The following is a 15,297-nucleotide window of genomic DNA, read 5'->3' as shown; positions in this document are numbered from 1 at the left end:
AGATAGTCCTACCACCTCAGTCTCTGTGTGCTGATCCTAGCACACAAATGCGAGGAGACTATCCCCACTTCACCTGACATGCCAGGCCCATGGGCTCTGAAGAAAGCTCTGGCCTCACCTCAACCATTGTCCGGCCACCCAGGCGTGCCTCAGCTTCCAGGTGCATCCTTCTGATGTTGCCTTCCATCCCTGGGTTTACTCCACTGTGTCATGTGATGGCAACGGCCTCCATCCCTGGGTTCACTTCACCTGAGTCACGTGAGAACAACTGTTGCTGGATTAGTTAACACAGAGTGATCTCACCTCAAGATCTAACTACCTTGTCAGAGGTCACAGTCACAAGACCTTAGGGGTAAATTCTGAGAATTGCATGTTTTACAAAATTTAAAATGCACGTATGTTGTGCCCAGTATTTACCCCCAACTGATAACTTTGCAGCATGTCAAAGACGGCTTACAAGAATGCTTGCCTTCTGTGCATTTATTGACTAAACAGAGATTAAAGTTTGATTTGGAGCTGCGTGTGAGAATTCTGAGGCATCACAAAGTAGGTATAATGGTTTCTGTTCTAAATGGCTCCAAAGTTAGGGGCTGGACCAAGCCTTGGTCAACTGCTTTTGCTCTTAGAAAGTGGTAGAGACTGAAGGAGGCAGGGCCTAGCTGAGAGAAAGGGTCCACAGGACGGAGCTTGGCGAGCATACCGAGCCCTTTCCCTTTGCCCCACTCCCTTCCCAAGGGCCTGGCTGCGAGAAGTCCTCCAATGCACACTCTTACTGGCGCGTGCTATGTGCACACTCTCACTGGGGTGCACTATGCTGCCACAACTCCCCACCCAATGAGCTTTAGCTGACTCCCTGCTAAAGTCCCGAAACGGGCAACTGAGAGGGTCTCAAATACTTGCCACAGTAAGCAAAGGAAAGGTGAGGCACTATGAAAGGGTGCCCATCAAATTTCCCCAAATGCAATCAATGCATTAGAATAGTAAAGGAGCTAATGACTGGGGGCAGACCCCAAGGTAGTTGAGGACTGATCACACAGGTACATTGGAGGAGGACGTCAGCAAGCCAAAGTCAGGTTGGCAAAGCAAGACAGCAGGTGCATTGCCATCACCAAATCTGCCAAAATGGGGCCGATGGTCAAAGACCTGTCTCAGGTATAAATGTATTAATCCATCTTTGACCTCAGCAGTAGCACCCTAGCCCTCTGGGCGGTTGCTCAGGTCAGGCTACAGGCACTTGAGTGTCTACAGATTACAAGGATAATAAAACTGCTCCTTCCCAAATGGTAACCAGAAAACTCCACCCCAGGGGAAGTGAAGGGCAGGCGTACCTCGCAGAGTAAATGCAGTGTAAGGAAACATGTCTTACCCACTTAGACAGTGTCCAGCCAAAAGATCACAAAGACAAAGCCAGCCAACCCTAAGCCAGCGGGAACTCCAGCTGTCTGCACCGCTGGCTTGGGCACTAACAGGCTCATGGAGCCGCTAATGGTTAATAAGTTGGCTGTTAATGGCTTCTTAAGTGGGAGACTGGGGAGCTTCATGACCGTATTTACAGCCACTGAGATAAGCAAGTGGTCTTCCTGGTCTGGGGGCGGGAGATGTGAATTGGGACAACAGTGTTTGCCCCTCTGCTATTTATTTGACTCCATACATGAAGGAGCCACTGTTCAAGTTACCAATGGATTTCTCGTCTGTGAAAACAGAACCGAAGTTCCCTACCTGGTTCTACCTTGGTGGAGCTGAAGAGATGGTTTACACAGCATGGCTTTCTTCTAGACACATAAGAAATTGAGAAATTCTAAAATGGAGTCTACGGGCCTAGTCCTTAAAAATGGATAGGAAATGAAGGCAGAGTCTTATTTCATCTGGAGTGTGAGGTCCCCAAACACAGCCAGCTAGGAGTAAAAACGACATCATGGTAACATTGAAAACCAGCTCTCACTGTCAACATCGGCAACCAAAGTCGCACCTGCTCGCTTGGCTCATTGACTAGATGTGCCTACCATATGGGAGGTGGCGCTCTCACCCCGGGCTACATGAGAGAGCGCCTGGGCAAAGTTCTATGCCTCTGTGGATGGCGCTCATGTGAGCAGGGAGATAGAAAAGAAACAGAGGCCAGTGAGTGGCAGAACGTCCTCAGAGGTGACCATATATGCGGAGAAGGGTAGAGCCAGGGAGGGCGACTCAGGAATGCGGGGAATAAAGGGAACAATTTCTCAAGAAGGTGACATCTGAACAAGACCTGAGGAAAGAGAGATGTGAGCCAGAAACATCCAGCATGGGTGAAGGCACGGGTGGGGGCCTTGAGGCAGGACGGTATCTCTCTTGTTTAAAGAAATCAGAGATGTTTTGTGACTAGAGAGTATAAAAGACACACAGAGGTCAGAAGCCTAGGTCACGTGATTCTGGCGGACTATCACAGAGACCTTTAGTCTTTATTCCAAGAATGAAGCTCTAGAAGATTTCTAAGGAGAAATTTAACCCCATTTTGTGCTAAAAGTCTCCCTAGTGGCTCCAGGGAAGCCCCAGATAGTAGTGGAGTTTACGGCCATTGCTTTCTGGAAGATGTTTATGAAGTTGGCTTGCTCTCCCATGATGCTCTCCTCCTCATCAAGAACCTTCTCCATGACTGGAAGGTATGTAGGGGCAGAGTACTTTCCTAGCTCCTAGGAGGCCCTCGGTTCAAAACCCTGCACCACCATGAAGAATCCCCTCCTGGCCTCCACTGCCTATATCAGCCTGTTATTTTTTCCTTGTTATTGTTGGGTTTTTGAGGGGAGATCTTACTCTGAAGCCCAGGATGCCCCCGGAACTCACTGTGTTACCCCAGCTGGTCTCAAACATTTGGCAGTCCTCCTGCCTGAGCCTCCTAAATGCTGGGATTCACAAACATGCCCTCCGGTGCCTGGCTCCTAAACAACGCCTCAGCTTGCTGCAGCAGCGCATGGAACAGGGTCTCCTTGCCTTTGGAGAGTCAATTGTCTGTAAGGCTTCCACATAAACTCTCAGAGCCCATTGGGAACAGCTCCTGCAGCTGTGAGGTTCGCTGTCAGTTAGTATCCACCTCTGATGTGGGATCCCCTCTGTGTGCTGTGATCACCATTAATGAATAAAGAAACGGCTTTGGACCTATAGCAGGGCAGAACTTACCTAGGCAGGAAAAACTAAGCTGAATGCTGGGAGGAAGAAGGGCGGAGTCAGAGAGAAGTCATGTAGCCCCTCCAGAACCAGATGGAACTTTAGCCGGTAAGTCACAGCCATGTGGAAATATACAGATTAATAGAAATGGGTTAAATTAAGATGTAAAAGTTAGCCAATAAGAATCTAGAGATTTAATTAATACAGTTTCTGTGTGATTATTTCAGTTCTGGGCAGCCGGGACAAACAAGTGGCTCCTTGCAATATGCCTCTATTTCTGAAACAGGCATTTCCAAAGGAGTTTCTTCTTGCCATGGGTGAAGATTAAGGAAGAGATCCACAACTTGCCAGAGTGCAGAGAAGAGACTGTGCAATGTTTGACACTAAATGAGATATCTATATCACATGCACGCAGGTGCGCGCGCGCACACACACACACACACACACACACACACACCAAGGCTCAAGTATCATCTTCGCAGACCCAGGGGCAGAAATAAGATAGTGAAACTATTTGCTGGCCATTTTACATGTGAACTCATAGCAGCAATGGCTGCACATACAAGGCCTACAGAAGATCAAGCCAGCAAAAATTCCAACATAGTAGGTAGGATTCAGAGAGTCCCACCCCTCACAGAGAAGCTATATGATGGTGGCAGGAGGGATGATGGCCAGTTTTCTTTAGGGATGTAGCCCCTGAACCCATGCTCCAGGAGGTGGTCCTACACCCACGTACATACCACGGCAGCACTAAATGATTTTGGTGTGTGTAGGGGGGGGTTGTGTGTGGGTGTGTGTATGTGTGTGTGTGCATGCGCACACGCATGTGTGTGTTCATGTGTGTATTGGTCTTGGTTTTTATTTTAAGAGCACATAAAGCTGGAAGTGAAAAGTTTGTGGGAGGAATAGGGGAGGAAATGGGGGGGATGGCATGGGGGATTGGATTTGACCAAAACACTTTATAGTCATAAAGCAACTCTCAACAAAAACAGTATTTCCCCAACATATGAACATTTCTAATGGGTTTGTTCATCTTGTAACTGAGGTTTTCCTCGCTGCTATCATTTCAAAGCTCCATTCTCTACCAGGACGTTATTCATTTGGTGTCTAGTTCTATGACTTCAAATCTGGCCCTTTTCCTTATCTCTTGTTTAAATGGACTCTGTTTTGGAAATTCCTGTGGTGGAAGAGAGCCATTCACTGTTTCCCAACACTGGGCACCAAACTCTGCACACAGCAACTGTGCAGTAGGTATTGACTGGCCTGGTGAGTGTTAATTCCCTTCCATCTCAGCGCCAGCCTGAACATCAAAATAATCACAGAATAAAAAGACACACACATACACGCATGCATAGGCACACATACATGTACAAAGGTACACAATCATCCATGTACACATACACATGTACATATATGAACATACATAGACCCCACTGTAGCTGGTTTTTAAAAAACTTTTTTCTCTTTACTCTTTGGTCTTTGAGGCCTGCCTCTCAGTTCCCAAATAAATACACAGAGTCTTATTATTACTTATAAATACCTGGCCTTAGCTTGGCTTATTAGTAGCCAGTTTTTCTTAACTTAAATTGTCCTGCCTACCCTTTGCCTCTGGGCCTTTACCTTTCTCTATTTCTGTATATCTTTCCTTTCCTTCTTATTCTGTGTCTGGCTGTGTGGCTGGGTGACTGACCCCCAGCATCTTCCTCTTCTTCTCCTTTTCTTGCTCCTCTCTCTTCTCTTTTTCTCCTATTTATTCTCTCTGCCTGCCAGCTCCACCTGTTTCTTTCTCCTGCCTAGCTATTAGCTGTTCAGCTCTTTATTGGACCAATAAGGTGTTTTAGACAGGCAAAGTAACACAGCTTCACAGAGTTAAACAAATTCAACATAAGAGAATGCAACACATCTTTGCATCATTAAACAAATGTTTCACAGCACACATGCATGTGTGAAAACACATATGCATACTTATACATGCATGCACATATATGCATATGAATATACTCACGTATACACTCATGCATGTGTACACACACGTGTATGTGGGCATAATGTCTGACAGGTAAGGACAGCTTTGGATAGCATCTCATAGTAGTAGAACATTGGGTAGATATGAGAACTGGTCATTACGACAGTGGGTCCCATAAACTCAGAAGACAGCAGAATGGAGTCAAAGAGCAGAACAAGACTGAGGGGAAAGCAAGATTTGAGCGGGAGACATTAAAAAATGAACAGACCCTAACAAGACAGAGCCACGAGGCTCCACTAACAGGGCAGAAACAAGCTGGGTGATGGGGGTAAGTGCCTTTCTCGGGCATTAGAGAGCGTGTTTGCCACGTTCCCCTTGCCACGGCAAATTGTCTGCCCTGCTGGCATTAACTTAAAAAGAAGAAAGGTTTACCTTGGCTCCATTCTGGAGGTTGGAGTCCACTGCTGAGGTTGGTCCACTGCTTTTGGCCCTAGAGGCAGAAGCTCATGGTAGCAGATGTGGCAGAGGAGATGGCTCATCCCATAAGAGCAGAAAAGAAAGTGTAAGCAGGTCCCCACCCTTGCTCAGGGCCTGTCCCCAATGACGGCATCTCCCCAGAGGGTGGAGACTGAGCCTTCTCATGTGGGTCTTTGAGGGGGACTTGCCTTAGTCTGGGTTTCTATTGCTATAATGGAAAAAACATGATCGAAAGCAGTTTGGGGAGGAAAGGCTTTGTTTAATGTAACACTCCGTGACCCATCATTGAAGGAAACCAGAGCGAGAACTCAAACAAGGCAGGAACAAACTGAAGGAGAGATCATGAAGGTGTGCTGCCTACTGGCCTGCTCATCATGGCTTGCTCAGCCTGTGCTCTCAGGACCACCTGTCCAGGGATGACACTTCCCATCTGTAGGTTGTGCCCACCCACATGGATTACTAATCAAGAAGATGCCCCACAGGCTTGCCCACAGGCCTGACCACAGGCCAGTCTCATAGGCACTCCTCAGTTAAGCTGCCCTCTTCTCAAATGGCTCTAGCTCGTGTCTAGTTAGTCTGACTAACCAGGGCAGACCACTTAGCCAACCCACAGAGGACAAATATCAGCCTGCGGAGCAGCCTGGAGTTTCACAGCATCAGAGAGCAGAGGGGGCACAGGCATCTGCAGAAACTCTATAGATTTCCCGTCAGTAACAAATCACAGCCCAGGACACTTACTCCCACCAAATAAGCTCATGTGCTAAAGGTAAAAATACATCTGGATTTTAGGTAAGAGCAGTCAGGCATCCGGGGCTACAGAAGGCTGCAATGTAAGAACTCAGGATCTGGCGGCTGGCACCGGCGGTCACCGGGGGCAATACTGGGGGATGATGGGTTTACAGGCAGAAGCAGGGAGCATGAAAGGCTAAGAAGACAAGATAGTCTGTGCATGAAAGGCCAGCACTGTGGCCACTGTTCATCAAGAGGCGGAAGGAGGGTGTTTGAATACCAGTCAGTACACGAATCTGTCCCATTGTGAGTAGGAACCCCAAAAGCTCCTAGCAGATAGACAATCCAAGATAAGAAACAATGGAACAACTCTTCCCAGACAGGAATGAGGCTGGGCACCTGCTGCTTGGTGTACACATACACCAGCAAACTTACTAATAACACTCAATAAAAGAAAGGCGTCTACAGCCATAAACAAGCTAAAAATTACAGCAGGATCCTGGGATGTCTGTATAGACACTGGTTATATAAACCATAGAAACAGTTTTTCATGTGCTAGTATAAAGGTTTACAATGCCTGAATGATGTCTACTGCAGATCAGACCACTCTACAGTTCAGTAAACTGTTATTTATTTGTGTGTGTATGAGTGTGCAGTATGTTTGTGGTATGTGGTATGCAGGTGGGTTCGTGCATGTACATATGAAGGCCCAAAGTGTTTGTCTATGACTCTCAACCTATTCCCTGAGACAGGGTCTCTCAGAGAACCTGGAGCTAGGCTGACGCCTCTCAAGCCCCACTCCTCCTTTATCTCTGTCCACGACAGTGCCAGGGTTACAGGCACATCAGGCGCACCCTCCAACTTTTATGTGGGTGCTGGGGAGTTGAAGTCGGGTTTTCATTGCTGTGCATCTAGCGCTCTTAGCCCGCTGAGCCCTCCCTCCAATCCCTACTGCTTACCATTTAATGTCTAGCACTTTCTGGGTTGCAGTGGCAAAGGTAGCGGCTAAATGTTGTTATTTGACTCTGCTGGCAGCCTGAATCTCTGCTGAGAAACTAAAGTTGTATAAAGTGTCTGGACTTACAAGTTGAACAACAAATATCTCTAGTTAAAGCATCAGTGTGTGGACTCACAGACACACAGGTTTCGGGCTAGGAATCTGACCAGCCTTTTCATTATAGAGTAATTATTTTGAAAAGTGAAGCTCTCGTTATTTATCTATGTAAAGCGTGACTTCCACCTACTGCAGTTTCTGACTATCAAGTTCACTTCATTTGCCTTTGAGGGTTCCAACTTCACAAATAGGATTTAAAAGAATAAAGGTCAGCTATCTTTCAGATGAAACAATGAGCAACCTTCAACGAAAGACATAGGGGACACCAGGTCACTGTGTTCCATCTTTTGTTGCTTTGGGTCTTCGCTAGATTCAGCCTTAGCCATGTGACCCGATTAAAGCATCATCTGATGTGCAGGCTTGCCAGGAAAGGGTAGGGCATACCTAATATCTTGACATCATTCATTTTTAATTTTTTGCATTTATTTATTTGAGAAAGACTAGGGGAGACATGCCACAGCACCCACTGAAACCAGAGGATGAACAGTGGGAGTCATTTCTCTCCCTCCACCATAAGGGTCCTGGGGACTGAGCTCAAGCCAGGAGGTACTGAGCCATCTTCCTAGTCCTGTGGCAGAATTCTTAAACATACCTCTCTCTCACTCTTTCCAAAGTATATCATAAATTATATAGTGACCCTGTAGCGAGGATAATTTACAGAACCAAGGCTATATTGTACTTTAAAGTCATTTAGAGGCAGCGTTTAGTATGCTAGCTGCAACATCGCCAGCATGAGGTCCCAGGACTCTGCTGCTCACTTGGGAGGCATCCTGAGTATAGTTTTCAGTTGCCCCTTTCTATGGGGACAGGTGCCAGGACACCCTGCAGATTCTAAAATTCAGGGCTACTTAAGAAGGCACAGGCTTCTACATCACCTAAACACATTCTCACACACCCACTTCTACATTTTAAGTTTGGCATCTGCTATTGGTTGAATCCCCAGATGTAGGGGTCCACTCAGGCCTCCATCTGTGAGCTGGTTAAGCCTGTGTTTTCAGTCCCAAACCAAAGCCTATGTCTGCTTCCCTCTCTCAGGCGGTCACAACCGTTTTCACCAGACAAAAGTAGACACAGTAGAGATCATTTGTAAGTTAACAGGTGAGATCAAACAAAAAGTCATTATTGATCCCTGAAAACATACCTGAGAAAATGTGCAAATCCCTGGTAGCGACATCTTGACTGGGATCACCTTTACACAGCCCTGAGGACTGGAAAAAATTACATCTGCTTTTTTGCATGTGAGACCTGACACTTAATGAAAGAGTCAAAGCCTACTCACTGGGAGCACAAGTCCAAACTCTGCCTAGCAACTCACAAACCATGTCCCAACAAAAGTACACACACCAAAAAACAAAAGTACACACACACACACACAAACACAAATAAGCACACACATTCATGCATGTACACACACACTCACATACACACATACTCACATACCCACAAATAAGCACATGCATGCATGTACTCACACACATACAAGCATAGACATATACACATGCATGAACAAGTGTACGCATATTCACACGCATGCACATACCTTCCTGAGACCAGCAAAGGACCTTCAAAAAAAAAAACCAGTCATTTTACAAATGTCCTATTTTCTAGCACCTGCCCCAACCCTCTTCCTCCGCCCTGGATCAGTAATGGAGCTAATAAGGGTTCAAGACTGTTCTTGCCGGGGCCAATTTCCCTTCTCCATGTCTTCCTTTTTATTCAGAAAATAATTTTCTTTGCATTGTTTGCATGAAAGCTTTCCAACACCCCAAATAATGACGAGAAATTGGCTTTTATTTCTGAACAGGCTTTCTCGGCGCACCCTGTATCTCTCGGCATATCTATTCTATTAATCTGAGCCTTAATGACACAATGGCTGAGAACAGTGTCCGGATGTGTATAAATGAAAAAATTTAATAGATTTCCCTCTTAATGTAATAGAATTGGCATGCCACGCCGGGAACGGGAGTGAAAGTAGTCTCTCAGGCATTGTGTTTACATGGTATTTAAATACAAGTGGCTGGGGCGTAAGGACCACTAACTACACCTGAAAGGGACAGTACCGCCTAATCATTGTTTCAGCAATTGACAGTTGTTTACACAACAGGCAGTACATCCACTGCTGATTTGAATAATAAACACGCTTAAATACCAGCTGGATAATAGAAGGGTAATTGAAACGTAGTTTAGGGCTCTGATTCATAGGCATTGTAGTAACACTTCCATTTGCCATACAATGCCACACTTTGGTGCAGGCTCTAAAAAAAAGATTAAGGCATTGTTTCAAGCGTTGGGGTCTATTAAGGTTGATGAATACACACAGAGTGTATAGTCCCGCACAAGCCATGCCTGGGCACACTTGAGACTACTATTGTGTAGTGGGTTTTATCAAGGCACTAGGAAGCTATGAGAGAGCCATCGGGGTGGCCCACCCTGCATTGTGTCCACTAGGGTGGTGGATGGCACCCGGGTCCTTCCCTACCCACCCAGACCACATCAAGGGCTAGTGGTTCATGGGGGGGGGGGGAACCAATAACCCTAGCTTCGTACCCTCCTAGGTCCTCTGAAGCTGTTGACCCGCCTTAGCTCAGGCCAGCTTTAGCTCCTACTGGCTGTAAGTCTATAAGAGGCCAAACTTGGGCTTCTGTTCCCACGGCCTTTCTGTTTCTACAGCCCACCTCACCTCTCACCCCTGGGCCCCTTTACAAAGCATCACTGCCAGGTGGGCTGCCCTGCTCGAGTTGGCCTTTGTGGGTAAACAGCACCCAACGGGAGTTCCATACCCATCATAGTCCTCAGATCTGAGCATCCCAGGAAGAGATGAAACCTGGATCTCACTTGGGAAAGTTACTCATGCAGCCCAGTTCACCATCCCCAATGCTGATAGGTGAATTGGTTTGTCCGTTTACCATGGCAGCTCCAGCTCACAGGTGACTCACACTGAACATCCAGGGCACTCTGTCCTGAGCAATGGCCTCGGGGAGCAAAGGACCCCTCACCCTCACATCGCAAGAAAGTCGCTTAATGAGTGCAAGGTGAAAGGCAGAGAGCCAGGGAAAGTTGTAACACACCCCGCACCGGGCAGGAGAACCATTACCACCGATTCCTGGAAAAAAAAAAAAAAAAAAAAAAACGGGGAATAAATTATTACACCACTTAAAATACAAGGGACTAACCTGAGGCCACGGAGATGCTGGACTACAGCATCAAACACAGTTGATGACCAGTGATAATTACAAATCACTCTCCTTCCTCTCTCTCTCTCTCTCTCTCTCTCTCTCTCTCTCTCTCTCTCTCTCTCTTCCCCCCCCCCACACACACACTCCTCTCACCTTTATCTCTCGCCTCTTGCTTCTCCCTGTCTTGCCTCCTTTCCGCCTCTCCTTGCCCCACTCCCTCTCTCCTGGACTGAGCTGGGTAAAAGCAAGGTGTTTATTCTCTGGTTCCCTTTTTGGTGATGTCACCCCATCCATGACTGACAGGGTGACAGGGCCTCTTCTGCCTCCTCTTAGACCTGGCAGAGCCTCCAGATCCTGTAAACTGAGTGGCTGGGGGAAAGGCGCAATTAACCAAACCTGGTTGTCATTTACAGCCTGGCTAATTAGGACACTCACTGCACCTCCCACCCTTGAGGAAAGGGAGCTGCTTCTGGAATGGGTGAGCACATCTGGCTGGCACGGATGGCTACTCAAATTCAGTTTCCCTTCGACCACAGCCTGAGATTCCAAAGACACACGCCCAGCATCCCCCACATGTGAAATCCTTTTCCTTCACCTCACACTCACCTGCGCAAAAACCTGGGATGAACTATGAGATCCACGTTTGATCTTCAGTGCCGGGCGGGACAAGATGGTGCCTGGCAAACATGATCCCTGGTCACAGCCACTGCAGTGGTGGTGATAGCCCCAGGGGGTAGAGAAGAGGTCACATGACCAAGGACAAGCATCAACAGCCAATGGAGTGGCCGACAGAGGGGGTAACCTCCCCTAAGCTTACTCCAGTGAAACCAAAGACAAAACCGTGGAGAAAGAAAAGCAGAGGCAGAGGGCCTAGTGTCTGAACAGGCTTCAGTGGAACAGAAGCAGGAAGTCTAGGAAGGCTAAGCATCAGGAGAAGGGGCAGGAGGTCAACCAGCTCTGGGTTCTAACCTCAGCTGAGCCTTCGACACAAGGTTTCCTGGGGCTGTTTATTGTACCTCTGCCATGGCACTGTGCCCTGGTGACATGCAGGATAACGTTGCTGACCACTTGTGACACACCAGCCAGTGTTCTCCCCACATTATACATACAGACACCATATACAGCAACCCCATAAAACACTGTTCTCCTGTTCATTCTGAGCGTGCTGTGCCTGAGGCCGTTGACAGGGCAGGCAAGGCTTGGAGTGGGACTTAAACACATCCAACAGCTCTAGAGTGGCAGGACACCTGACTGTCACCAAGCACACTCAGACACCACCAGCCCTCTGCCAGCGGTGGTCGTGAAAGGAAAAGATTCACTAAAGATGAGTTGGTTACGCAGAGCTCAGCTTCAGAAGACAAGTGTGCTGGATACAAGTGGGTGTTGCACAGTGAGGGGGAAGAGGGGCAAGAAGCCCCGCCCACAGGCCCAGCCAGGGAGTGAGGAGGAAATTAGAAAATGACTTCTATCTGTCGATCCCATCCAGGGCCCAGACTTCAAACCCTGAAGGTGACCTGTGGGCACCTGGTGACTGCACTCATCAGTACGTGTTCTGCAATTTAAGAAGTGCCTGAGCTAGAGAGTAGCAGAGGGTATGTGAAATAAAGGCAGAATGTGGGGCTCTAGGAGAGAGGCAGGGGGCAGCTGAAGGGAGTGGGGATGAGGAGGGGAGGGAACAACAGAACAAGCGGAAAGTGCTGTTACGAATCCATCACTCTGGATGCTAACTCAAAATCAATTTAGAAAATCTATATATCACAAAGAATGTTTCTTATCATATGAGAGGTGTACAAAGCACGTGAAATGACAGCAAATAATGCAATATTATCAATAAATGGGACAGAAGAATGCAGGGAGGGGAATGAGAAAAGAAAAGCAGAGTATACTGTGCACCTCAGCACAACTGCACCCCTGCCGGGGGAAGAGAAAGGACCACTTGGGTCAAGGCCTGGGGATGCTGGACCACAGTGGGAACTCCAGAATACTCAGAGGGGCCTGCCTGGGCCCAGGAAGAAACCAGCGGGATGGCTGGGAAGTCCTGAAAACGCAGAGAGCAGGACTGGCTTCTCAGCGGACACTGGCCCACCCCACTTTCCCTCACCAGCCCAGGTGTTGGATCCCGGATTCCTAAACATCAAGAATGTATCAATAAACTAGGTGAATGAGCTGTGGAGACGCGGCAGCTGATGGCGAACACCACGGCACTTAGGGGGCAGCATGGAGGTCGAGCTTCAAGCTGCTGAACATAAAAGGAAGTTTCACGGGTGCCACACCCTCCACAAATACCCAGAGAGAGCAGTGAGAACTCCCGGGTGCCACTAACAAACAGTCGTCCACAGAGGGCTTACAGAGAGGCAGCCATAGGAAGGAGAAAACAGACAGCTGAGGGACGAATGGGGAATTCAAATAAAACAAAACCCCATATGATGTGTTTAAATGCTTGAGATGGTCCTAAAATAAGGTGCTGGTTCATAGGAAAAGACATGAGGAAATTCTGGGAACTAAACACACACACACACGCACACGTGCACACGTACACACACCATGTAAGATGGAAAAGACAAAACTAATTTGATAGGTAAACTCAGCAAAGTCATATAAAATGATTTTAAAAAGAAAAAATATAAGACATGAGGAGAAACAAGTCCTCCAGCAGGTGCGGCCTCAGAGCTAGAAGTAGGCTATCCCTGCACTGAAGGACGCACACCTTTGGTAGATGCATCTATTATGGAAATGGTGATTGAGAAAAGGAGTGTAAGCGTGAAATGAATGAGAACGGGGCAAGCAGCGTGAAAAGAGTGATAATGGCACTATCAGTGTGAACTTTCAAATCTGTAACAATCAGTAAAAGGTTCTGGAAGTTTTCATTGAGAAAAATGTCTTTAAAAATAAAGATTGTCATTAATCACCCATGCAACACCCATGCCATAAAACAAAGGAGAGAATGACTTTTAAGATCCCAGAGGAGGCTATATGCACCACCCGGAACTGCTGAGCAAGTGTGTCATCTTCAGCTACACTATGGAGAGCACTTCTCGTATGCTGCAGATTGGGAAGTTCCTGGAGGGCCCACTCCAGCAAGACAGAAGAGGAGCCCAGGAGAGAAACAGGCTTGAGACATCCCAATGGCTGTGCCAGCCATCTAGAAAGCAACCGTTTCAGAAACAATGCCAGAAGGGAGGGGCACAATAACTAAGACTCCATGTAACTGATTCTGTCCTTGAGACCCTGAAGACATTTTAAGTCTTAAGCAGGAAGTATAGGAACTCACCAAACCCTAGAATGTGGCTCTTCTTACCAATCACTTGGCATTTTACTATTAAAGGAGCTATTAAATTCTGCTTTTACCTTTTTTAGTTACCTCAGCCTGCTTTTTCTGGGGCTCCTTTATCTTATTTCTGAGTTTTCAAACTGAAATACAATCTACTTATTTTCATTAATTCTTTTTGTAAAGTTTTTTTTTAATCTTATCAGATGTGTATAGGCATTTGCCTACGTGTGCGTCTGTACACCAATTGCGTGCCTAATGCCTGTGGGGGTCAGAAGGGGGCTCAAGAGCCCCAGGAACTGAAGTCACAGACAGTTGAGCTGTAGTGTGGGTGGCGGGAATAAAACTCTGATCCTCTAGAAAAGCAAATACTCGCGACTTCTGGACAATCTCTGTGGCCCCCATTTTCACTAATTTTTAATGATGAAAGAATTCAAGACGATGTGTTTTAAATTCTGTTGCTGCTTTCACCGCATCTGGTAAGTTCTGCTATGTGGTGCTCCTGGGCGGCGGGTCTTTCATTCTGCACTGTGGTGAGATTCACTAATGGGGAGTGGGGGGGTAAGTGTCTAAGGTTGAGAGACATTGAAAGATAGTCTGAGTGATGCAAGTTAGAATAGAAAGTGAACTAGATACAATCTTTTGGACTCACCAAGATAGGACAGATACAGAGTACTGTCTATGGATTTGTCAATTCCTATAAATAGACATTGTTGATGTACTTATTGTCTGCATATATTGTATATAGTTATTGTACTTATTATATATAGTTTTTTTCTTATATTGGCTGTAACCTTATGAATGCAAACACTGTGTGCTAAACACTATGCCTAGAATTTGCTCTCCTGGATTCCTGGGTATCTCTGGGTATTCCATGCCTGGCACATGGCATGAGCTCTAGAACTTGTGGCATTCATGAGCGTGAGGAAAGGACTCAACAGGCTGCATTATCCTACTCTGACAATTGTCTTTCCACGCACTGGGTAGATCCCACTGTGCTCTCATAACCACCAGGATCTCCCGGCCATAGACATCAAAAGTGTTCACCCTCAAGTCCTATGTATCACTCATGCTCACCTCCCTAACAGACCCAGCTGGTTACAGGCTCACTGCCTCCACTCACTCAAGTGTTCTAAGTCCTGTCTGCACTTCACAGCCTCGTCAGTCCGTCAGGCTTTAAAAAACTGGACAAACGAAGCTGGGTGCGTCAGATATTTAAGTTCCTCCAGAGTCTTAATGAATTTCACAAATATTTAACAAGCAAATTAATTTATGTAAAGATCTGTTCATATTTGATAAACTTGAAGCAATTTAATAAATCCTGTCCTGTTTTAATAAACGATGGATTAGGGTAGCCTTCTTACAAACAGTAAATACATAAGGAAAATATTTATTATGCACCTGCCTTTTCAAAGATCATGGAAAGATT

The sequence above is a fragment of the Arvicola amphibius genome, chromosome 12 (assembly GCF_903992535.2).
Source record: "Arvicola amphibius chromosome 12, mArvAmp1.2, whole genome shotgun sequence".
Classification (NCBI taxonomy): domain Eukaryota; kingdom Metazoa; phylum Chordata; class Mammalia; order Rodentia; family Cricetidae; genus Arvicola; species Arvicola amphibius.
The sequence above is the reverse complement of the archived record's forward strand: the minus strand, read 5'-3'. Positions refer to the sequence as shown.